Below are 23,963 nucleotides of genomic sequence, written 5' to 3'. Positions count from 1 at the left end.
CTGGGTTCTGGTGTGCCCTTTGTCCATAAGGCTGGTGGTTGTCCAACTATAAATGTTTCCATTGCACCTCTTGGTGTGGAGATGCTGGATTTTGGTCTCCTCACCCCAGAGATCGATGAGATCCAGGATCTCCACACCAGTCCAGGCTGGTGCCTTTTTTTGCCCCTGGCCAGTGGCATTAAAGGATGCTGCAGACATGCTGGCAGCTACATGAGGTGCACAGGGAGCGCTGGGATATGCCATGGCTCCTCTAATGCAGGGTGCTGAGAGAGACTCGGCTAGCAGGGCTTGCCTGGTGCCACAAACCCTTTCCCTTCTGCCTGTGGCTTTAAATTCTGCAGGAGAAGAGGAGCAGTAGAGTTGTCAGGGTGTGGCCAGAGTGGCCACAAGTGCAGCTGTGAGAGGCCTTTGGAGGCCAATTATTTCGAAATAACAGCAGCTGAACATCCACACTATTTCAAAATAACCATTATCTTAACATACTCTAAATTCTCTTAACATATTCACCTCATCACTTTTACTACTTTTATCATCTGTATTCCCTTTCCTCCATTCTATGTATTTTTCTTTTCATCCTCTTCTCCCTCCAGCTTTTTCCCTCTGTTCCATCCATTCCTTTTTCCACAATCATTACACCTACTATAAGAACCAGTACATTTATTTAAATAAGATCTCTGCCCTTACAGATTCAGGGTGTTCCTGTTTATTAACTTTACTTGTAAGTAAAGTTTGCTCTTTACAGCTATTTCCTTAAGTTGTTATTTTTATTTTACAATTGGATTCATTTAAAATAAAATGAAATATAGAAAGATTTCAGGAAATAATTAATGAAAATTCTCAGGCTTTTTTTCTATAAAACTGTGCACATTTTAGAGATCAGTCAACTTCGAGTTTGGAGGTTTTTTTTTTAAAAAGCACCAATGTTGTAGCATTATTTTTCTGAACCTACAGCAGAGCATTTAGTAAACCTAAAGTAGAGCAAAACAAATTGGAAATCTATCAAAATAATCTTTCATTGGTCTGTAGGTAGTTCATATTTTTAATCAGAAGGAAAATAAAATATGAACAGCATGTGTTTTGTCTTCATATTTCTGCTCATGACTAATGTAATATGTATGGGTGAATGCTGAACACTAGATGGCAGCTTTACACTACACATATCACAGTCTAATAGATAGCTAGAATGTTTCCCCTGCACCTGTTTAAAAAGGTTTTTCTAGTATAGTTCATAGCTTTTATCATACTATAAGAACTATTTTGTGTCTTGTCTCTAATGCTTGGTTGATTCAAATAGTGTTACTTGGTATGTTTTGGCAGAAATGTATGAAAACTTTGGCGCACAAAACTGTTGTAATGAAGTTACTATATATATATATATATATATATATATATATATATATATATATATATATATATAAACTTTACAAAGGAATAGTCTGGTAGCACTTTAAAGACTAACAAAACATGTAGATGGTATCATGCGCTTTCGTGGGCATAGCCCACTTCTTCAGATGACCAGAATGTTGGGTCCATACAAAGTTTCAGATATAAATTGCTTCTCCTTATTTTCTAGTTCCTTCTAGCCCAGAGCAGTCCTGCTAGAGAAGTGGGTCTAGGAGCTTCCATATTTTCATGATACCACTTCCTTTTAAAAATATAAGGCAACATTATTTTTCTGAGTGAAATTATTTTTTATTTACATCTTGAGAGTTCAGAATCACACCCAGTATCATCTTTATTTCTGGCTGAATTGGACAGAATTTTAGCATATCAATTCTTTGTCTGACTGTGTTTTTGTTTCAAAAGACATACATTAATGCTACTTTATTCTTGAACAATTCTCAAATGGATTTAAAACCTCTGTGACACATAGGTGCAAATGAGTTAAACGGCTGTTAAAGTCACAATCCTGCAAATACTTACCTCATGACATCTTTACACAGGTGTGTGTTTCATTGAATTCAATGAGATTATTTGTGTGAGAGAGTAAGATTGGAGCCTAAGAGTCTAAACTCCCATTTGTTTTGTATTACCTCACTGATATTTACATTTTCAAAATGTTGGTTGATTTGAGACTCTTAAAGTTTTATGTTCTTGAACGCAAACAGGGCTTTTTTTTAAAGAAAGCAGTTATCCACACAACCACTTATTTTATTTTACCTTAATATTTTCTCTTTTGGGCAATTTTTTTTCTTCTAAAAAAATGGCTGAGACAGGAACAATCTGGTAGTTTTAATTTAATATTTGTCTGAATGTGGAGATTTGATTCTGATCTTTAACATAATTTTAGTCTTCAAATATGTAATTAGTTCTGGTTATATCTCTCAGCATTTAACAGTCAAGTGCATATAAAGCAATATACAGTGCTGTCCTCTGTAGAAAGGATCCTGTCAGAGACAGGTCAATGAGTTTGTAAGGAGGAATGCATCTATTGTTCTATATTCTTTGTTTATGAGTAAAGATTTAGGTTGGTTTATTTATCTGGAACTAGTTTTAAGCTGGGCATGCCCTACTGAGTGGATATGTGAAAAGACAATTAATTCAGCCCTGGTTTGGGAACAGAATGAACAATTTCACATTCGGCTTCAGACACTAGTTAATCTGGATGGCAAGTTTCAGCAAATCTCAGTGAAGGTGAAAGTAAAATAGCTTTCACCAGGAACAATGCATTTTGGATACCACATGAAACATGTCAGTGTTCAGGCTACCTCCTGTTCTTGTCTTGAAATATTAGAGGAGCACTGCTTTCTGGGGATGTGCTATTTGAGAAAGAAAGTAATTTAATACTAAATGCAGGCGGGGTCAGAGTGATGTAACAGGAAGCTCTGATGTTTCCCTTCTACTGCTGATCACTTACAATCTGACAACCCTTCCAGTTTTCCTCAGAGCAATTCCTCTCTCCACAGAAGACCAGAGTAACCCCTTTAAAAACATCAAGCTCAGATAAACTGGATTATACCCAGCTCGCAGGATTAGATTGTAGTTCTTTTACCATTCTCCACCTTACTGTGGGCAGGGAAAGGTGAAATCACACTCTTTAATAAATTGGAAGGGGAATATCCAGTTGCAATCCAAGAATTTATTTGATTTTTTTCCAAAGGAATTGTGTGTGGTGAGTACATATTAAAAGAGATTTACTGTATTATTAAAGATGAATGATATTCCTGAGGCATCTGATGTAATTGTTAAAAGAGATATTATTAATATTATAGGGAGAAACTGCTTGGTTTTTATTCTCAGCATGTTGGTAATCTGCAGAGACAGAGCTATGAGAAAAAAAAGGTCTATGCTTTTGTTATCGGTGCACATATGCTGAGCTGATTTTATAACTGATACTGTTGAAATAGTAATCAAAAGTTGGACTAGTAAAAAGGATGATACAAATAAGACATGCAAGTCAGCACTTACAGGATTCTTTTAGAAACTCTGATATTAGCTGATCAGATTTCAGTGTTTGCATCTGGAGAGGATTAGGGCTTTACTGGTTGGGAAATTGTCCTTAAGACTAATCAGGACAACTGGGGTTCTTCCAAGAGAGGAAGAATTCAGTGATAAATGCAGAGCAGTTTTCTAAATTGGATTTTCTTCTAGTACCACTATCATAGTTATTGTACAGGAGAAAGAGATTATGGGCCAGAATGACTCCTTTTTGCTTTATAACAGAATTTAAAAGAATTTTGTTATTTTTAAGCAAAAACTTGGTGTTTGTCAATCAGGTTTTCATGAGCTTTTTTTCTTCTTTTTTTCCCCCAAGGTTTCCTTTCCACACCAAATGTGTTTGTTTGGAGGGAGGGAGTGTTATTTTTGTTTTTCCTCCCATGTTGATCTGTTTAAAAAGTGCTTCCCCCTCTCCCCCCCCCCCCCCCCCCCCCCACTTATTAAGCCATTGCATTATAGCAGACTGGAAATGTATGATAGGAGTGTGAGCGTTTTAGTATAAAGGATTACACCGACATTATCTATCTTGTTTGCCTTAAGAGAGGATTAAACTTTCTAATTTAGACTAGTATTTCCTGTCTGTATCCATGAAGCAACATTCCTATGATAGTTACCTTTGTTAGTCAGCTGCTGCATGTGTGTGTAAGTATGATGGGGGGAGATGAAGTCATGGATCATTAGAGGTAAAACCTGCATGAACATGTATGCTAGTACTGGAGGTCTATGTGCAGAAATAATATCAGCAGCAGTGTTCATCTAAGATATAATGAGACATTTCCCTGCAATTCAGTTAGTCCCCTGGTCACATTTGGAGGGTATTAATACAGGAAAGTCATAGAAGTAACTGTCTTGTTACTATTTTTTACCTTTATTAAATTTATGTTTAATACCTGGTATCAGTCTCCGATCTCATTTGCAGTAGATTATCTACGTATGTCAGGGAACCTAGTCACACATTTGCAACTGTGGGGGATTTAACAATTAAGCATGATGCTTTTTAAATGGCTCAGTCATGCTCTCAGCTACACTGTCTCTAAATCTAGAGTAAATCCATTGAAATGAGAGGAGTTACATTAATCTAGATCAGAATGACTGATAGTTGGCTTTAGTGGTTGTATCTTTCTTTAAAGCCATGATTTTCAACCTTTTTTCATTTTCAGACCCCTAAAATCTTTGGAGCTGCATACCTCTTCAGAAATCTATTGCCTGCACACATAGTAGAATTCTGTTCAGTTTGTTTTTAGTATTAGTCTCTTTCTGACCCTTTAGACATTGTCTGCAAACCCCAGTTGAAAACCACTGCTTTAAAGAAAATAACACAGAGAAACCAGCAGCAATGGGAAGGATGTGGTCAGCTGTATGTTACATATTACTTCATATATTTTGCACGTGCAATGTATGTAGCAGTTCAGCCATGTTAATACTATCTACTCTAGGCATCGTGTTTTAGGCTGTTACTGTATTTAATCACAAGATTCTGCTTCCAATGAGGTCATACTCTCAGTGGTTCCAGGATGAATCCCAAATTCTTGATCTTGCTTTGGCAGTAGATGTGGGACAAAAGCCATGTAGCGTTTATAAAATCAAACAATAAAAAATAGACAAGTGCCAATGTTTTAATTAACTGAATACTAGAAATAATTGGATTCAGCAACTGTTTCAGATAATGGTTGAGGCTCCAATCCTTCACCAGCTTAACTTTGCACAAGTGCATAGTACCAGAGATTTCAGTGGGGCTACTCACATGTGCATCTTTGAGCACGGGTATAAGTGTTTGCAGGAGCAGGGACGTAATCTAAAACGATTAGCGTATTTTATAGGCAATAACCAAACAGTCATGCAGAGCAGTTTGACTCAAAAGACTTGAGGTACAAAAGAAAAGTATTAAGTCTACCTGACTATGAACCATGGGCAGAACCAAATACAGACCCAAACCTATGGGGCTCAACATCCATATTCTTCAAACCAAATGAAACTTTGTTCTGTGATTCAACCCAAACACACTCTGGCTACTTCTACACAGTGGAGCTATTTCAAGATTCCTCCGGTATCCTGAAATAGCTTTTCCACATCTTAAAAGCAAGCCCGTTATATCAAAATACAATGGGCTCACTATTCCAACGTCCCTGTAAACCTCATTGCCCGAGGGATAAGGAACATTTCAGAATAGCACTTAATTTTGAAATAACATCAAAACAAGCTATGCAATTTGAGTAGCACACATTTCATAGCTTATTTCAAGTTAAGGGTTGACTTCAGTGGAAGTTCTGCTCAATTTTTAGAAAGGCAAGATTTGTCTTTTCTGATTTGGTACAATAGAGAAAATCCTGGCCCTATTGAAGTCCACGAGTGTTCTTCCACTGACCAGCATTTCACCAAAGGTACGCATGTTATAGTTATAGATCTGTTGTGCTGAGGAATTAACTGCAGCACAGATGGAAGGCTATTTCCCTTAACACATTTTTGTTCTGTTGCCTACAGTAGAACTTCTCATGTGTGTAAGGTTTCTATACAGTTGGGTTCACAAAGCTTTCATAAATCACATAAGGCCAAACTTATTTGAATTTTTCAATAACATCCCCTAAGAAATACTGAGCCTAGTCTGTTTTCAATAGTAAAGAATGAGTATTAAGTATATGCAGGGATATTTAACATATATTTCAAAAGTGTGATAGTAACTATTAAATAACCTTGTGCTACTTCATGAGCTATTTAATTTAAGCTTTCTCAAGGGAGTTGTTCTCTTCTCTGCATTTGGTTACAGTTTTCTTGTTTCTCATAGAAAAATCCCTTTTATGCATACTGTTTAGTTGTCATATGAATTTATGCAGAATATTGGAAAAAATTCAGAGCCCAGACTCACCTGTGCTGTAAAAGCTTGTACAGTAACTTGTCATTGGTGTTTTAGCAACCTTAAATCAAAAAGTGTACTTGCTTAATAAGTATGTGAACTGAAAACACCTGACTTAGGCTTAGGAAAGGAAATGCTTAAGACTTAAATATATAATGTGCCAGAATTTTGAAATTTATTGTACCATAACATTGAGCTTAGGAACAAGTGAATAATTCTACAGCCAGAATGCACTTGATTTTATGAGGAAAATATTTTTCAAATGAACAAAACCTGATATGTTTTTTGTTTCATAAGAACATAAGAACGGCCATACTGGGTCAAGCCAAAGGTCCATCTAGCCCAGTATCCTGTCTGCCAACAGTGGCCAATACCAGATGCCCCAGAGGGAGAGATCACAACAGGTAATCCTCACGTGATCCCTCCCGTCACCCACATTGTTGTCTGTATCATACTGTTTTTCATTTATGATCGGATTAATGCTTTCTGAAATAATCAAAGAAATTCTGTTTTAAAAGGGTGTCATGCAAATTTGTTTGAATTCAGTTCGTCCATTCCATTCCTGTATTCTTCAGAAAAGGCACAAGTATCGATATTTGAAATTGAATACTGTGCTGTTTTTGGTTGTTTATACTAATAAACCAGGTAAATATGGAGAATTTGTTCCATTAATGTTCAAACCCCTTTCTCTTTAAATTGTATTTAGTTGGTAACATCAATTAAAATTCTCTACATTATCTTATTTTCTAGTCAGCTATTCTCAATATAATAGATACACATTACACAGAGAGAAGCAGGAATTAGACATTCCTTATCTAATTTTTGTTTAGAAAAATCAAAACAATCTAGAATTATAATCATTAATTAAATTAGTTTTCATCAAATATCTTTGCTTTTTGCAGCATTTTCTTTGGCCTATTCTTGAAAAAGAGGCAGACTTGGAAGAGTTAACTTCTGCATTTTCAGTCAGGCTTGTTTTCCCAATTATTTCTCATGCATATCTGCCTTTGGTTTCTTTGACTTGTTTACGGGTGTTTACATTTTCCCAGAAAAGCTATTCCTTTTGCTGCCCTACCTCTATACAAACACTTGTAATCATTGCTATAGCGTATATTGTCCAGTAGGACTAAAGTGATTAATTTAAAGTAGCTTCCTAAGGATAAGATAGAGCTGAAATTCATTATTTTGAAAAATGAACCAAATTAAAAATGCCTTGACTTAAACTAATCAAGGCTTTTAATGAACCTCAGATGGTGTAAATCAGCATATCTCTACTGAACTCAAAGGAACTGTCCCATTTTATACTAGTTGAAGATTTGGTCCAAGAAGTTCAGATTGCATGGGGCATCATTAAACCATAACCGACAATTACTCACCTAATGGAATGTTATTACATATAAATTAATACATGGTTAGAGCCTATAGGTCTTAGTCAAGCAAATTCCCCCTGAGTTTAAGGAGAATTTTGTCTGAATAAGGACTACAGAATATAGCTTGTTTTAGTGAGGCTCACACTGGAATACCAACTACTATGAATTAAACACAGTGATGATGAAACGTTTTTCCCTAAAGAATGTTCATTTTTATTTGTAAAGCAATCATCTCTTTAGTATTTAATACTTTGTTTTTACTCTTAATAGTCTCATGGATACCATAATAATTAAAACACTTCTTTCAGCATTATCTAGGGAACTTAAATGTCGTAATTCCACATATGAAAACTGCAGGAATTGTAGTAATATGAAATTGTTTAAACTAGAATTACTTTTTATGTTTTTGTCTCCTTTGTGTATATAATGATGATGGTTGCTATGGAAAATGTAGGTAGTAATTTATTTGAGTTCATTACATGATTAGTTAATCAGTATACTTTGGTGGTATAAAAGGGATAACATAACACCAATGAAAATATTGTACTGGGATCTCATTTGCAGTTAGATTCTTACAGAGACTGATTTGTTTAGAAACTATATTTATTCCCATCTGTCTCTGATAACAGAAAAAATGTCATGTGTTTCCAACATCTTGTGTCCAATAATTCTCATTTGATGTATTTCAATGACTTTCGTAAGAGTGAGTCCCTTAGCCTGTTTTGTCATGAATGGGATTGAATATTTCAGTGGATACCTGATATACACAGAAAGGAAATTATACTATCTTACTTTACTATACAAACATGCCTGTTCAGAGATGATCATGCAGCCTTCTGCATACTGAGAGAATCTACCTTTCTGTTCATTGACTCCAGCAGGTGTCACTCTGGGGTCTAAAAGTGTAAAATATTTTAGAAACTAGCATAATAGCTGAGATTTGGGAGAAGACTGTACAATTAAACAATGTTCCCTTTATCAGACATTTTCCAAAATGATTTCTTGAGCATTCCGTTTTGTTTCTTAAGTGATTTTTATTAAATTTTTTGCTACATACCCATCTTGCCAGTGCTTATGACCTCTTCAGAATATCAAATGATGATAAAATAAGCCCATGCATCTACATCTGGTTCAGGATGAGAAATTTCAACTCCAAAATTCAGGTTTGAGTCAGGGAAGCTATTAGAAACAAATAGCTTCCGTGAGGCTGTATTGTTTGTACTAGTTTTACAATAAGTTCCAGAAGTCTTCCTCACAAATCCAAATTTTCATTTTAGTCATGGAAATGTTGGTGTCACAAATGACACATTTGCAGTTCCTCTGGGACCAATGAGATTCTTTACTGTAGGTCATCATGAGAACATGTTCACAGAGACAATTTATACATTGTTTTCTATTCAATTTTTGCTCAAAAGGACATAATAGCTTGTATAGTTATGGCTGTTTCATTGTAAAAATATTTTGAATAGAGGAACATTCCACCAATTCATTAGAACAAAAAAGGCAGCTTAATGTTTTTGCAGGCAGAAGGGTCATGCTGAGAAAGTTTTACTGAGGGCCGTATATGATATGTTCATTATATTCTGATGGGTTTTAGCTTATACAGAGATTTATATTGTAATGGGCAGAAGAACAGTTGTTCTCAATCAGTGCATTGCCAGAAAGAATTCTTTTATGTCTACTGCTCCTGTACGGAATAAATATATTTTCCTGAACATTTTAACTCCCCGCCCATCTAAATGATGAAGCTTCACTTTGCAGCTGTTTCTTTCTTTTATGGAGGAGGCTACAGATCATCTCGTTAATAGTACGTGAACATAGATAGATGGAAAAGTTATACTCAGGTGATCATGTAAGGGTACACACTGAATAGAATGCCTCACTAGCCTTCTTTAGAAACCTATCCATCAAATGCTGTGATGTGTTGGTCTACATATAAGTGAAACTAGAGTGCACATGCTATTATTAAAGGAGAGACTGATGAGTCTCAAGGTTATGCTGATAGTTGTAAAGTTCTAAGAACAATTGACAATAGAAGTCTGTAGCTGTGTTGTGCACAGGGCAAAGAGACCACTCTTTTGTATGAACAACTCTCAACTCGGGCTATGTCTAGAGTGCAGGCTTCTTTCAGAAGAAGCTTCTCTGGAAGAGATTTTCTGGAAAAACTTCTTTCGAAAGAGAGACTCTATACTGCAAAAACACAATGAAAAAGCAATGTGCTTTTTCGAAAGACAGAGTCCACATTCATTGGATGCTATCTCGCATTTAAGTTCTGATTGCTGTGGACCAAGTGGCCACCAGGGAACCTGTGCTTTTTCTGGAGGCCTTTTCTTTCAAAAAAAAAATCCCTCTCTTCCTCATCCACACATGGCTTTTTCCAAAAGAGCTCTTTCGGAAAAAGGCTTCTTCCTCGTAGAAAGAGTTTTACCACTGTCAGAAAAAAACCCTGCGTTCTTTCTACTTTCTGTTGAAAGAACACAGTTGCAGTGTTGATGTAAGTGTAGTTTATGCATATCCTCAGACCTGACAAATTTGCTTCACCAAATACTTGTCTTTCAGGGTATTTATCTATAAAGAATAGCATGTACAGTAGCACTAGAGAGTCTGCAAGATTAATAATCATTGTAAGATTTATGTATGGGTAATAGTTAAGGAATAATATAACTATACTGAAAATATGCTTTATGGACTTGGAGTAAAAGCTAATGACCAGGGGATAATATGTTTCAGTGATACTACATCTTAGCTTGTCCACTCTGGTTCACTGGTAGTATAATTCAAGGCTCTACTGCTTATCCTTGCTTCATCTCAAGACTTTCAGAGGAAAACCATCACAAAGACCTGCAAACAAGGAACATTACAGCAGACAGAGACTCAACCTACCTACAGGGCAAAAGCACTCTGTATCCTTTTAGGGAGAAGACTTCTTGAGGAGAAGAGGTGTTCCTGTGGAAGATGTATAAGGATTTCAGTAAGGCCAACTAGCTCTGCAGCAGAAGTTTGGAGGGAAAACCTATTCCATGAGATAGGAAAAGTAACTGTTAATAAGTTAAGACCCAATAAAGTGTTTTGTGATTTTGGTTTGTATTGTAACTATTTCAGAACTTGTATCTAGTAGAATCTCTACCTTTTCTGAAATATGCCATCTTTAGTTTTATTGCAAGTGCTGTGTGTTATACAAGAGCAGTGATTTAAAGTGGAACTAGTAAACTGTGCACCATTGTGACCCAGGGTCAAGGGCTGGATATCTCAGAGGAATGCTTCAACAGGATTCAAGAACTGGGGTGGACCCATTGTTCACCTGCCAGGTAAAGACAGGGCTGGCTGGATAACCCAAAGGAAAGTGTTTGAATGGCTAACAGATAGAGAGAGGTTAAGGAATTAAAACCCAGCCAGCATGGCAAGGGCCCTCTCTCTAGAAACAGGGGCAGACAAGGGGACTCAAAATCCTGGGTACCTCAAAACCCATTACAAGCTGTTAAATATAAATGATCTTTCACAACCACAGAACTTGTAACCTCAGGCTGCGTTAAACAGTCCTGTTTCCTTTCTCTCCCTACTCTTTTTCCTCTTTCAGCCCCCATCCTGTTCCGTTTTTATTATGTTCCATTTCCTTTGCTGTGATGATTTCAAGTGAGTCATTTTGCCAGGCATTAACAAGGCAGCTTGACAACACTTCCAAAAGCTTAGCCTATGCTGGCTCATATACATGAAACTAGCCTGCTGTATTCTTCTTTTAAATAAAAGATAAGTGTCTGCTCTTAACTCACATCTAGCTGTGGGCTGGGATAGGAGAACCTTTTCTGCAAATGAATGTACAATGAGGAGGAGAAAATAACACCCATTGCATCATCCTTGAAAAGCCTTTCTTAAGAACCGACTTCTCTATTATAACGGGAATTATTTTTGGCAACTAAGATTCATTAGTTAATTTAATATTTCATGGAGACGCTATTCGTTTGCTATTATGGTTGAATGTTTATAACAAGTAAGATCAGGAGATTTTAAAGCTAAGATTCCTCCTTCAATTTTTTTTTGGGGGGGGGGGGGATTATGTTCCACTTGGTTATTATTATTATTTCTGTTTTTTTTAAATGTGGTCTTTATTGTACCATCTTACTTCGTATTGGCCTGATACAGCACTGCATTTAAGTATATACTTAACACCCATTGATGTCAATCAGACAAAAACCATGTGCTTAATGTAGTATGAGTGCTCTGATTCTCCCCAGGTGTTGCATAATGCTTTCTCATCTATTACTTACTGCTAATGAAGATATGAAAGGTTCTCTTTCTTTTACCTTAAAGAGCATGTTATCGTGTCTCCTAAATCAGAACTGCCTGATTAATATTGATATTAAAATGAGATGTCATTCCACAAAATAGAAATGCTGCAAAATGGTCTTAGAGAATCCCTGTTCCATTGTTTTCAAAAGAAATAAAACTGTCTATAGAAGTAACACAAAACTGTTGAGGTGGGAGGCCAAATAAAGAGGCCTTGGGAGCAGGCTCTCCTTTTATTTATTCATGTGTTTTTCCAACAGGCTGTCCTACTGCCATTTAGGGTCTGAGGATTCTCTCGGGACTCTTATCACTTTTTTTTCCCATTGGAACAACCTAAGTTCTGGCCCAAAGAAGTGGATAGGGCTGTCTTCAAATTTCAGCAGTGTCATTCCTATATTGGCTAGGAGGCCACTGCAGTATGTAGTGGGAGTTCTTTCCCTCCCCCAGATGCTGAATGGATCACCTCTACAACACTGCCAGATTCTGTCTGATCAGGAGCAACCCTGAATCTCTCACTTTGTAGCATTAGCTCCTGGGTCAGCTTCCTGACCCTTTGTTTTTCTAAAATTATTTCCTAGGCACTATAAATACATACAACAAAGAAGAGCTCAATGAGAGCTGTTTGTACACATTCAAGGGCAGGATTTGGCCTATCAAGTTCAGCAGGGCACATTTAATTTAGTGATACAGAGATAACACCAATCTGGTGGCATGCTAAGCTTTTCCAGGAGTCACATTACAACACAGTGAAGGACATGGCACTCTCTGTGGTTGGCAGGCACTCCAGTGTGTGTGTTTGTGGGGGAGAGGCGGGGACTTGAATATTTTGAAGGCAATTTTACTGGTGCTGTGGAGTTAGCAGATAGAGGTTCTAGATTCAGGAAATAATTTTAGGTCCCATTTCCAATTAATTTTATCACAGTAGGCTAAGAACACTATCACCCCAGAAAGATAATGCAGTATGATAGGCAGCAGCTGGAGGGTGAATTTGCTTTCATACCTTTACTTTGTCAGGATAGGATGCTATATTCCTAACCCTCCCTCTCTCTTGTTCATGCCTTCAAAATCCTCAGTCAGGCTCCCAAAAATCATGAGATTATTTTAAAAATCATGACATTTTAAAATAAACGTTTTCTACATTTACTCTCATTTTAAATCATTAGAGTTTACCTGTTCAACTTTTCTTCCCAACTATGTGGGCTTAGAAACATTTTTTGTGTGTAAGTTAAGATTTTTTCAAGGATCTACAGAACCTGGGTCTTTAATTAAAACACTGAATATGTGAGAACATCAGGAGACTCGCAATAAAATCATGAGATCTGCACCACACCTTATAAAAATATCAATAATTAGAGGGATAAAAACAAATTATAATGACTAATGGAGTGATGGGAGTACCTACAGATCTGAGGCTCAAAATATGGTCTTCATAGAAGAGCAGAAAGTTCCCAGGACAATATAATGGAAAGGAAAGTCTCTGGCCTCCACAAGTTTAAATCTTTGAAGGGACCCTCTGCTCTGCTCATATAGTTTGGGCCATCTGTCCACTTGGTTGATCCAAGTGCTCCCTAACCCTTCATAAGCTGCTGCCACTTCTGTACATGCACACATGAATAAAATGATGCAGAAAATTCTGTAGTTGTACATGGCACTGTAGGTGCACGGAGGCACCATCTTCATGCTGCTCTTGTACCTGCAGGCAGGTTTTCTAGGAACCATGACCACTGGGAGTTATGGGAGGGGCACATGTGAGCATGAAGGCAGCATATAAATGAAGCCTCTCTGTGCCTAGGGGCCGCAAGAACCTGGCAGCTGCTTCCAGGAGCCATGCAGAGCCAATTAAGGTAAGGAGCTTGTCTCAGCCCCAGCCCCTTGCTGAGCTGCCTAATGGACTTCTAGAGACTCAGTTGGCAGTACCAATTGTTGCTGCCAGCATCCCTTTTTGACCATGTGCTCTGGTAGAAAACCAGAGACCTGGCAACCGTAGGCCTGGTCCAAATTCATGCTCATGGATACCTAGATGTTAAAGATGAATATTTGTAGTAGAGATTGTCATTAAAACTTAAGGTTTTAATAAAGTGTCTCAAGCTCCCCAGCCTTTCATGGTTAGAGGGCATCATCTGTTGAAGGATCCAAGTTGGCATCAATGGGCACAGAAAGAGGGACTGCCATAGTTGTAGCATGCTTCTCCTTCTTACATTGAGACCTCTACTGGACATCAGCTCCACACGGAATAGATCCTACATCACTAAAGTCTATGGGAGTTTTTCAGTTGATATCGGTGGTGCAGGATTGGGAATGAAAAGGAAGTAGATGAGAAGTTGGAGTCACCAGTTCACAACCACTATAGGGTCTATAGAAGCCATATGCTGCTTCTAGCATTTGAATTATGGGCTCTGTGCATTGAGCAGCTTCCTTCTCCATGAGAGAGAACCAAAGACAGCCATCGTTGATTCCTTCCAGAACTGTTTGACTATGGGCTCATGGGAAATGAAGAAGTCAGGCAACATTGTGGAAGTAAGGGGGTGTCTGGTAGTTCTTCAGGTTGGAATTCCCAGGCTCTTTCATTATGGGATAAATTTCGGGAATTACCATGTATGTGAGACTTTGGGTGCTGGTGAGCACTGAAATGCACAAATTATTTATCTTCTTAATTAACATGTGAAAATGATTATGGTGATCTTGTTCTTATCCCTACAGGGTAATTTATCTATATAACAAAAACAGCGTAATATAGAATTCTTGGTAGTCTCTGTGTAATAGATTGCAAGGACTGGAAAATTAAGGATGTTGCATATCATAAGTGAAGTCAACGGAGATGTGAGGAGACACTTCTCTAATATTTACTTATCTTACTGGATGACTTGCAGAATCCACTGTTGCTATTCCTTCATCTAAGAGAAAAAGAGAAAAATCCAGAGGTTTAAAATTTTTTCAGTGAACGATATCCATGTAGATCCACTTCTTAAAGGGTGTTATAGAGTAAGACAACTAAAATCTAAACTGGTGGCAAGTCCCAGTGAAACAGTTGTGAGTGAATTTCATACACTGAAAGCTTTTCCAAATGGTTAACTATAATAAGGTTTGGCATGGGTCTGTTATTGGAATGGGCAGTGCCAGCAACATTTTTCCCCTCTAGATCTCCCTCATCAGACCTTTAAGTCTGATTTTGCAAAACTTTTGAAGATGCACATAGAGTTTACTAAAACAAGCCATCCCATGTTCTTCAGTGCAGCTACTTGCATGATTAAACACTACATGTCAGAAGTATGCTTGCAAAATCAGCAACAATTCAGAGGAACTTGATGGTGGAAAAAAGGAGCTTGTGGGGATGTGAGAAGAAAACAAGCCAGTATTAAAGTATATATGGAAACCAGGTGTGTCCATTTACCAATGGAGCCACACTTTTTGTTTCATTTCAAGTGATGAGACTTGGGCAATTTAGTTTTTATGTACTAAGAACAAAGTTACTTGGTATCCATTTAGTAAAGAATATAACAATACTGGAAGGTGGCAGAAGGAGAGTGAAATGTTACTTAATTTTAAAAATAAAGTAGCTAATTCATAGCTGTCAGTAACATTTCTGTCACTGCATGCTCATTATGCATTCCTTCCATGTCAATCTTGAAATGCAGCTAGGCAAGCAATTATATGCTGAACATTAAAAATGATTCAAGCTGTATTTTGAAGAAGCAATTTTGTCCTTTATTGAGTAAAAAGCACATTTGGAAAAAAAAAGTAAGAACAAAATATAACCTAGCAAAGATTATATTACACACTATGGGTAAAAGTGGATGTTTTGTTTTAAATTAAATAGGTTTCCTTAGAAAGCAATTGGCTGAAAGAGCTCATAGCATTTGCTTATGTGTCTGGGGGTATGTCTGCACTACCACCCTAGTTCGAACTAGGGTGGTAATGTAGGTAACCGGAGTTGCAAATGAAGCCCGGGATTTGAATTTCCCGGGCTTCATTTGCATCTTGCCAGGTGCCGCCATTTTTAAATGTCCGCTAGTGCGGACTCTGTGCCACGCGGCTACACGCGGCACGGACTAGGTAGTTCAGACTAGGCTTCCTAGTCCAAACTACCATTACTTCTCATTTCAGGTTAGAAGAGGAGTAACGGTAGTTCACGAGGAGTAACTGTAGTTCGGACTAGGCTTCCTAGTCCTAGTCCAAACTACCTAGTCCGTGCCGCGTGTAGCTGCACGGCACGGAGTCCGCACTAGCGGACGTTTAAAAATGGCGGCGCCCAGCGAGATGCAAATGAAGCCCGGGAAATTGAAATCCCAGGCTTAATTTGCAACTCCGGTTGCCTACATTACCACCCTAGTTCGAACTAGGGTGGTAGTGTAGACATACCCTTATTCTGTTCATGGCTCAAATATTGCTAACAAGACCATGTAACTTGTGGAGCGTGATGGGTTCAACATAGATATTCAATGTTTATCTTCACAGAGAATTAGGCCCAATGATTTTTAAAATGTTGCCATTCCTATATGAAACATCTTAAGACCTCAAAGAATGATTGAAAGGATTTCTGAGACTGCCATTCTGCAATCCAATTCTAATTTTGGAGGCTAATTTCATATTATCAAGAGAAAGAGAAGTAGGCCTCTTATGTAATCCAGGAATGATTGGTACATCTACTAGCACAGCTAACTTACAAAACTGGGGTGTATGTGATTTAAAGCACATCCCTGTAGATAGCAGAGTTCTAATAAATGAGCACCCACAAGGCATAGGGTGGGATAAATTCAGCTTGTCACAGTCAGACAGTTGTTTCCTGACACTGGACAGTTGGTCAACAACTTCCAGTTTTGAAGGTGTCATAGGTCATAGGGATTCTGTGTGTTTGCAGCCCTTCCACTTAACAGGAAGGTCATGGAGTTATCAAGCAACTGCTGTGTGTTATTTGAAGACATTCAACTGCCTTTCCTGCCCGGCTGTCAGATGAACAGACAGGGAAAGGGAAAACAATGTATCTGTAATGTATCTGCTGGCACCTAGACCTTATTTTTGCTTGATATATTCAGCTAGAAACTATAGAACTCGTGTTTTTTCCTCGTTCTCATATCCTTTATGTCCAACTTTATTCTGTGGCCAGATTCCTTAGTGGTGTAAATGGGCATGACTTCAATGGAGCATCCAATGTACACCAGGGTCTGTCTCTGAGTCTCCCAGTAGACTATGGGATTTCTATCACCTCCTTTCCATAGCTGGCCATATCCCTAATGGCTCTTTAGGAGTTGAATTCCTACTTCTCTGTAACTCTGAAGAAGAAATTGGTTCTGCAATTTAACTTCAAGAACAGAACCTTCTCTTATGTGTTCAGTATCGAGGGACAACAAATGAAAAACTGGAACTGTCTTCTTCAAAACAGTACAGGCAGTCCCCGGGTTACGTACAAGATAGGGACTGTAGGTTTGTTCTTAAGTTGAATTTGTATGTAAGTCGGAACTGGTACATATTGTAGGGGAAACTCTAGCCAAACATTTCTCCAGAGCTCAGTTTTATTCTCCCACACTCACTTCCCTCAGTCCTTTATTCTCAAGCTGAGGTGTCTGCTGAGAAAAGCCGCTCTGCGTCTCCCTGGTCTGCCAGGTGGGGGGAGGGGGACGCTAGCTTTGCGTCTCCCTTGACTGCTGGGGGGAAGCAGCTAGTGCGGGGTTGCCTCACCCCGTTTGTAAGTAGGGATCTGATGTAAGTCGGATCCATGTAACCCTGGGGACTGCCTATACAAGCATTAGTCAAGCCTATTATGTTCGTCATTTGGTAAAAGGGCCTCTTTGTCAATGTTGGTAAGTTATTTTGTTGTTTTTCCTCTGAGGAAGGAGGGAACCATGTGCAAATAGACTATTTTTGTTACAGTTCACCCTGAAAACTAGATTAATCTTTTTGTTTTGTTTTTGCCTGCACCTTGCATCAGTATCTAATCAGGGACAGAGAATGAGCTTGACTCTGTTAGAAAACCATTCGGTAATAAGCCTAATGCAACTCTGGCTCCTGCCAAGTTTTTCTTTAACAAATCAGTAGATAATGGTTTTTAAGTTGATTTGGGTGACTTGTTTGGAATAAAATCAAAGCCCGCCCTCTGTCACTCACAATTCAAACAGAACCTGTGCCAAGAACTGGAAAAGGTTCGCTTACTCATCTTCCTTTTAAAATGCTTACATGCTGCCACATTTCTTATGATCAATTAGGGATTAGAAATTAAGGTACCAAAATACACTGGAAAAGCTCTTGCATTCTGCTTGGCATACTTCTAACCTGGAAGTGTCCAAAAAGCCACCTATTGTGAGAGTTCCATCCCAATTTCCTGACCAAAAAAATCTGGAACAGCTCCTGAAAAACACGTTATTTAATCCAAACCCAGCAGAATCAATAAACCATGTTCCTCTAATCACTTTCCATATCAGGCATTTTGAACCAAGTCTCCATTTTCATATTCCTTAGCTCCTGCCTCTTATCCTTTTAATAGAACAGTTGTGAAAATGCAGTGCCTTTTTCCCCCTCATGCAGATTGTGCGGGTTTTGAGTGTCACCTGCACAGAGTTCACTGCAGGATCAGGGCCACAGTAAACAAGAATAAAACAGCAACATCCTTAATGCAGGAATACCATTCTATCTGAAATATAAGAATAGTTTTTGGCTCTAATTAGAAATAATAAATCTTGAATTTATACAAGTGGAGGTTAGGAGACTGTATTGAATGTATTCTTTTTCTCTGGATAATTTCTGGTCAATTAATAATGGACTATAAGTTCTTTAGAGTTGGACTCCTCTTGTTGTTTTGTGTTTGTACCATGTCTGATACAGTGATATTCTGGTCCATGAGTGTGGCTCCTCCTGGGTGCTATGGTTACACAAATGGTAAATAATAATAATGAGTCTGTGCCATGTTATTCTTTCAAATTCTGGTTGCTACCGAATATTGGATGGATTTGAGGTATGCAATTTAATATGTTAAGAATTATCCTAGAAGCACAGAAATATTAATAAGACTAAAAAAGCAGAAAAATGACTGAATAGCAAAGAGTGGTGGCAATAAGGACAATAGATGTGGTTTCCAGCTCAATCTTGTCAGTGTTCATTAATAAGTACCTTCGTTACTTAAAGAAGAGTAGTGAGAGAGCATGATCTTGCTCAAATAGAACCTTGCTCCAAGTACACAGAATCTTGACCATTAATTTCAGTAGGATCAAGATTAAGCATGCAGGTCCTAATTGTTAATTCCCACTGGTCTAAATCCATTGTAAATCCATTTACTTCAACCATATTACTTTGGTTTACACCAGTATAAATTAGATCAGACTCTAGCCCATTATGCATCCTCCTCCTTCTTTTTCTTTACATAGTGCTTCTATACCTCTCTTGTGTTATATTAGATTTTCAACTTAATCTCTCTCATTAACAAAATGTTTTTCTTAGCTTCTCAGGATAAAATGGAATTTAGAGATGGTGAATGAATGAGTGAATACAACTTTTAAAATGATCCGGAGATAGGGGGAAAGGGACTATGTGTGGAGAGAGAGAGAGAAAGAAAATTAGCTAATCTACATATATTTCCATATAAAATATCTCATTTGGTTTACATTTTCATATTTTAACATAATTTGGTCACACTGTTATACAGGGAACAATAGAATTATATTTCAATTGTGCAAAAGTTGGCATCTGAAGTTGTGTACAGAGGTAGTGTGCAAATTTCTTTGTCAAATAATGAGATTAATGACCATAGCATTCATACTGTGAAAACTGTTTTTGACGTCCTGAGTGGAATATATGTTCATCTTTCCAGAATCTGCAAATATTAATAATACTTTTATAGCACCTTCCCTCTGAAATGCTTTGCAAACTTTAATGAGTTTAGCTTTGCAAACATTATCATGAGGTAAGCAGTCCTATCCTTTCTCTGTACACAACAGCAATACGGAGAATCCATAAATGCATAGTGGGATTCCATATAACTGTTTATCAACTATATACAAATATACAAGGCCTATATACAAATATATGGAGAACTCACACATGGATGGTGGGATTCAAAATCATTGTGTTTATTAACTGTGTACCAATATTCAAGGCCTAACTCCCATTTTACGCTGCTGCTTTGGCAAGGTTCTAATGACCATAACAATGGAAGACAATAGGGCCCAATAGAGGATCTCCTAAACAATTTAAAGGGCTACTACCCATTTTCTTACTTTAGTAATGGTATGTCTACATTATAAATTACCTAGGTATAACTTGCATAGTTTGAGGGTGAAAAATCTGGGCTTTCCTTAAACATACACAAATGTGTAGAGCACCATTAAATTTGGGGCATTGGTGGTGCTCCAAATTAAGTAGTGCCCTATGCTACATATGCCTTGGGCCACCACCAGCCATGGGCAGCCCCAGTTCCAGCAGCTCCAATCCCCCAGCGCCCTGTCTCCTGCTTCAACTCCCAGCCCCACATGAGTCAATTCCCCAACCCCAGGTCTCACTGCCACAATTTTCCAGTCTACCCCCACCAGTCTCCCTACCCTCCTCTTGCCCTCCCACAGTGCCTTCCCCCACAATTCTGAGCACAACCCACCCCATGGAGCGGCTGCACCCCAAAAGGGATGGTGATGCAGGTTCTTGGGTTGTGTAGGGTACCAAAAATCTTAAGGACAACCCTGTGAATAATCCATACCCCATGCAAATTTAACTTATTCTGACCTAAGCACCAGCGTGGACAGTGCTTAAGCATAAGGTATAAGCAGTGTTAAGTGCAACCTGTACTCTTGCATACTGAATTAGACATGCATTTCAACTCCTTGCACTCTTGCAATTGTAATTTTTTGAAAAAATAATGTCTGAGGAGACATTGGCTTAACTATGTGTTTCCCTCTTAGGCTCTGATCTCCCATTATGATCCACATGAGTTCACTAGTCTACCCACATGGTTATTACAGTACAGGACTGGGAATGTAGGCCTCATTCTGGTTACCAGGTAGATGTAGTATAGTGGCTTTGCAGCCTATATTCCATGAATACTGGATGTGGGTTGCTTCTTGTTAATGGGTTTTTTCCATGAGCAATTAAGTGCTGCATCCTCGTTTGCACTGTGAAGGAAGAAGTAAAGTACAAAAGTAAGGACAAATTTGTGTAAACATTCTAAAAATGAGAATTGAATTCAAAATAACAAAATAAACATTTACTATTTAAATTTTTATCATTTGATGTATTTTATTTTTAAAAAAGAATTCCTTCCAATGAACATACAATCTTCATATTCTTGTCTTTTTTTTTTAAGTACCTAAAGTCTCCTGTCAGTTCTGGTCTGTACCATTATAAGACAATGAAGCTATATATGTTTTCTAACAGTCATACCATATTAAAATAGTAAAACTGTAAAATAGCCAAATATCCCAAGATTCTAATAAACCAAATTTCTGAACCTGATTTAGGCACATGGAGGCTGGCATCCCAAAAACATGCTAATCTTTAAAAAAAAAATCTTGGGTCCATATCAAATTGCTTCATGAACCCGCTTAATCTAATCCATGGAAACAAATGTTTCTGATTTTTTAGCAGAGACATGATATTTACTGCTAAGTACTTATATAGAATCATAGAATCATAGAACTGGAAGGGACCTCGAGAGGTCATCGAGTCCAGCCCCCCGCCCTCAAGGCAGGACCAAGCTCCGTCTACACCATCCCTGACAGATGTCTATCTAACCTGTTCTTAAATATCTCCAGAGAGGGAGATTCCACCATCACCCTTGGCAATTTATTCCAATATTTGACCACCCTGACAGTTAGGAATTTTTTCCTAATGTCCAATCTAAACCTCCCGTGCTGCACTTTAAGCCCATTGCTCCTTGTCCTGTCCTCAGAAACCAAGAGGAACAAATTTTCTCCTTCCTCCTTGTGACACCCTTTTAGATATTTGAAAACCGCTATCATGTCCCCCCTTAATCTTCTTTTTTCCAAACTAAACAAGCCCAGTTCATGAAGCCTGGCTTCATAGGTCATGTCTCTAGACCTTTAATCATCCTTGTTGCTCTTTGTACCCTTTCCAATTTCTCCACATCTTTCTTGAAATGTGGCGCCTAGAACTGGACACAGTACTCCAGCTGAGGCCTAACTAGTGCAGAGTAGAGTGGCAGAATGACTTCACGAGTTTTGCTTACAACACACCTGTTGATACAACCTAGAATCATATTTGCTTTTTTTGCAACAGCATCACACTGTTGACTCATATTCAACTTGTGGTCCACTATGACCCCTAAATCCCTTTCCGCCATGCTCCTTCCAAGTCAGTCGCTTCCCATCTTGTATGTATGGAACTGATTGTTCCTTCCTAAGTGGAGCACTTTGCATTTCTCTTTATTAAACTTCATCCTGTTTACCTCTGACCATTTCTCTAACTTGCTAAGGTCATTTTGAATTATGTCCCTATCCTCCAAAGAAGTTGCAACCCCACCCAGTTTGGTATCATCTGCAAACTTAATAAGCGTACTCTCTATCCCAATATCTACATCATTGATGAAGATATTGAACAGTACGGGTTCCAAAACAGACCCTTGCGGAACTCCACTTGTTATCCCTTTCCAGCAGGATTTAGCACCGTTAACAACAACTCTCTGACTACGGTTATCCAGCCAATTATGCACCCACCTTATCGTGGCCCTATCTAAGTTAAATTTGCCTAGTTTATCAATAAGAATATCATGCGAGACCGTATCAAATGCCTTACTAAAGTCTAGGTATATGACATCCACCGCTTCTCCCTTAACCACAAGGCTCGTTATCCTATCAAAGAAAGCTATCAGATTAGCTTGGCATGACTTGTTCTTCACAAACCCATGCTGGCTATTCCCTATCACTTTATTACCTTCCAAGTGTTTGCATACACTTTATTACCTTCCAAGTGTTTGCATATGATTTCCTTAATTACCTGCTCCATTATCTTCACCGGTCTGTAGTTTCCTGGGTTGTTCTTATTCCCCTTTTTATAGATGGGCACAATATTTGCCCTTTTCCAGTCTTCTGGAATCTCCCCGTCTTCCATGATTTTTCAAAGATCATAGCTAAAGACTCAGATACCTCCTCTATCAGCTCCTTGAGTATCCTGGGATGCATTTCATCAGGACCTGGTGACTTGCTGACATCTAACTTTCCCAAGTGATTTTTAACTTGTTCTTTGTGTATCCTATCTTCTAAACTTACCCTCTCTCTGCTTGTATTCACTACATTAGGCACACCTCCAGACTTCTCGGTGAAGACCGAAACAAAGAAGTCATTGAGCATCTCCGCCATTTCCAAGTTTCCTGTTACTGCTTCTCCCTCCTCACTGAGCAGTGGGCCTACCCTGTCCTTGGTCTTCCTCTTGCTTTTAATGTATTTATAAAAGGTCTTCTTGTTTCCCTTTATGCCTGTAGCTAGTTTGATCTCATTTTGTGCCTTTGCCTTTCTAATCTTGCCCCTGCATTCCCGTGTTGCCTCTATTCATCCTTTATTTGTCCTAGTTTCCTAGTTTGGCACTTTTAGCATTCACCAGAGGTACATAGAGGAGACCTTGGGTCAGAGCTAGACCTAGGCTAGTAATGAAGATGCATTCTCTTATGCTGGGTCTGCCTTTGGTCCCTTCACTTTACATTCTTATGTAAAGAGAAACATTTTATTTTAGACAACTTTTGTTTTGCACCTTCAACTGTGTAGGCACTAGTCTGGAATTTCACCCTGATTTTCTGCTTAGCTCAACAAAGTACATTTGTTGTTTTTTTGTAGCAGGTAAAATTATGTATCTATGGAGGCATATCTCTTTGCAAGCTTTTGTGGGGGTGAGAAGAGTGTGCAAGATTATAATTTCAGAGCTGCTATTTTTAGGACACTCTGCTAAAGCCAAGCAGTGTCAATTGCAATCCTAGCAGCAAACAAGAAGCTCAAGGGAAGTTGATACTTCTGGCAAAAAACTAATGTACGTTGCAAAAGGATGTCATGCTGTCCTCCTCCTTTTTTTCTGTAGCTGATGGCAATTTGGATTGA

The 23,963-nt window shown here is 38.3% G+C and overlaps 1 protein-coding gene across 4 annotated transcripts in view; it reads left to right on the top strand.

The window, feature by feature from the left end:
- The first annotated feature begins 2,842 nt into the window (after positions 1-2,842).
- The window catches only part of CALCRL (calcitonin receptor like receptor), a 102,584-nt gene continuing 81,463 nt past the window's right edge, over positions 2,843-23,963 (top strand). For 3 of the 4 annotated variants that reach the window (XM_006114813.4, XM_075933773.1, XM_075933772.1), the window contains exon 1: positions 2,843-3,112. The gene's annotated coding sequence lies outside the window, so the exon portion shown is untranslated. Of the gene's footprint in view, positions 3,113-13,735; positions 13,788-23,963 lie in introns of all 4 variants that reach the window. The other variant, XM_075933771.1, reaches the window with a different exon arrangement.

This window comes from Pelodiscus sinensis, chromosome 7 (genome assembly GCF_049634645.1).
Source record: "Pelodiscus sinensis isolate JC-2024 chromosome 7, ASM4963464v1, whole genome shotgun sequence".
Taxonomy (NCBI): Eukaryota; Metazoa; Chordata; order Testudines; family Trionychidae; genus Pelodiscus; species Pelodiscus sinensis.
This window is presented reverse-complemented; position numbering and strand designations above follow the sequence as displayed.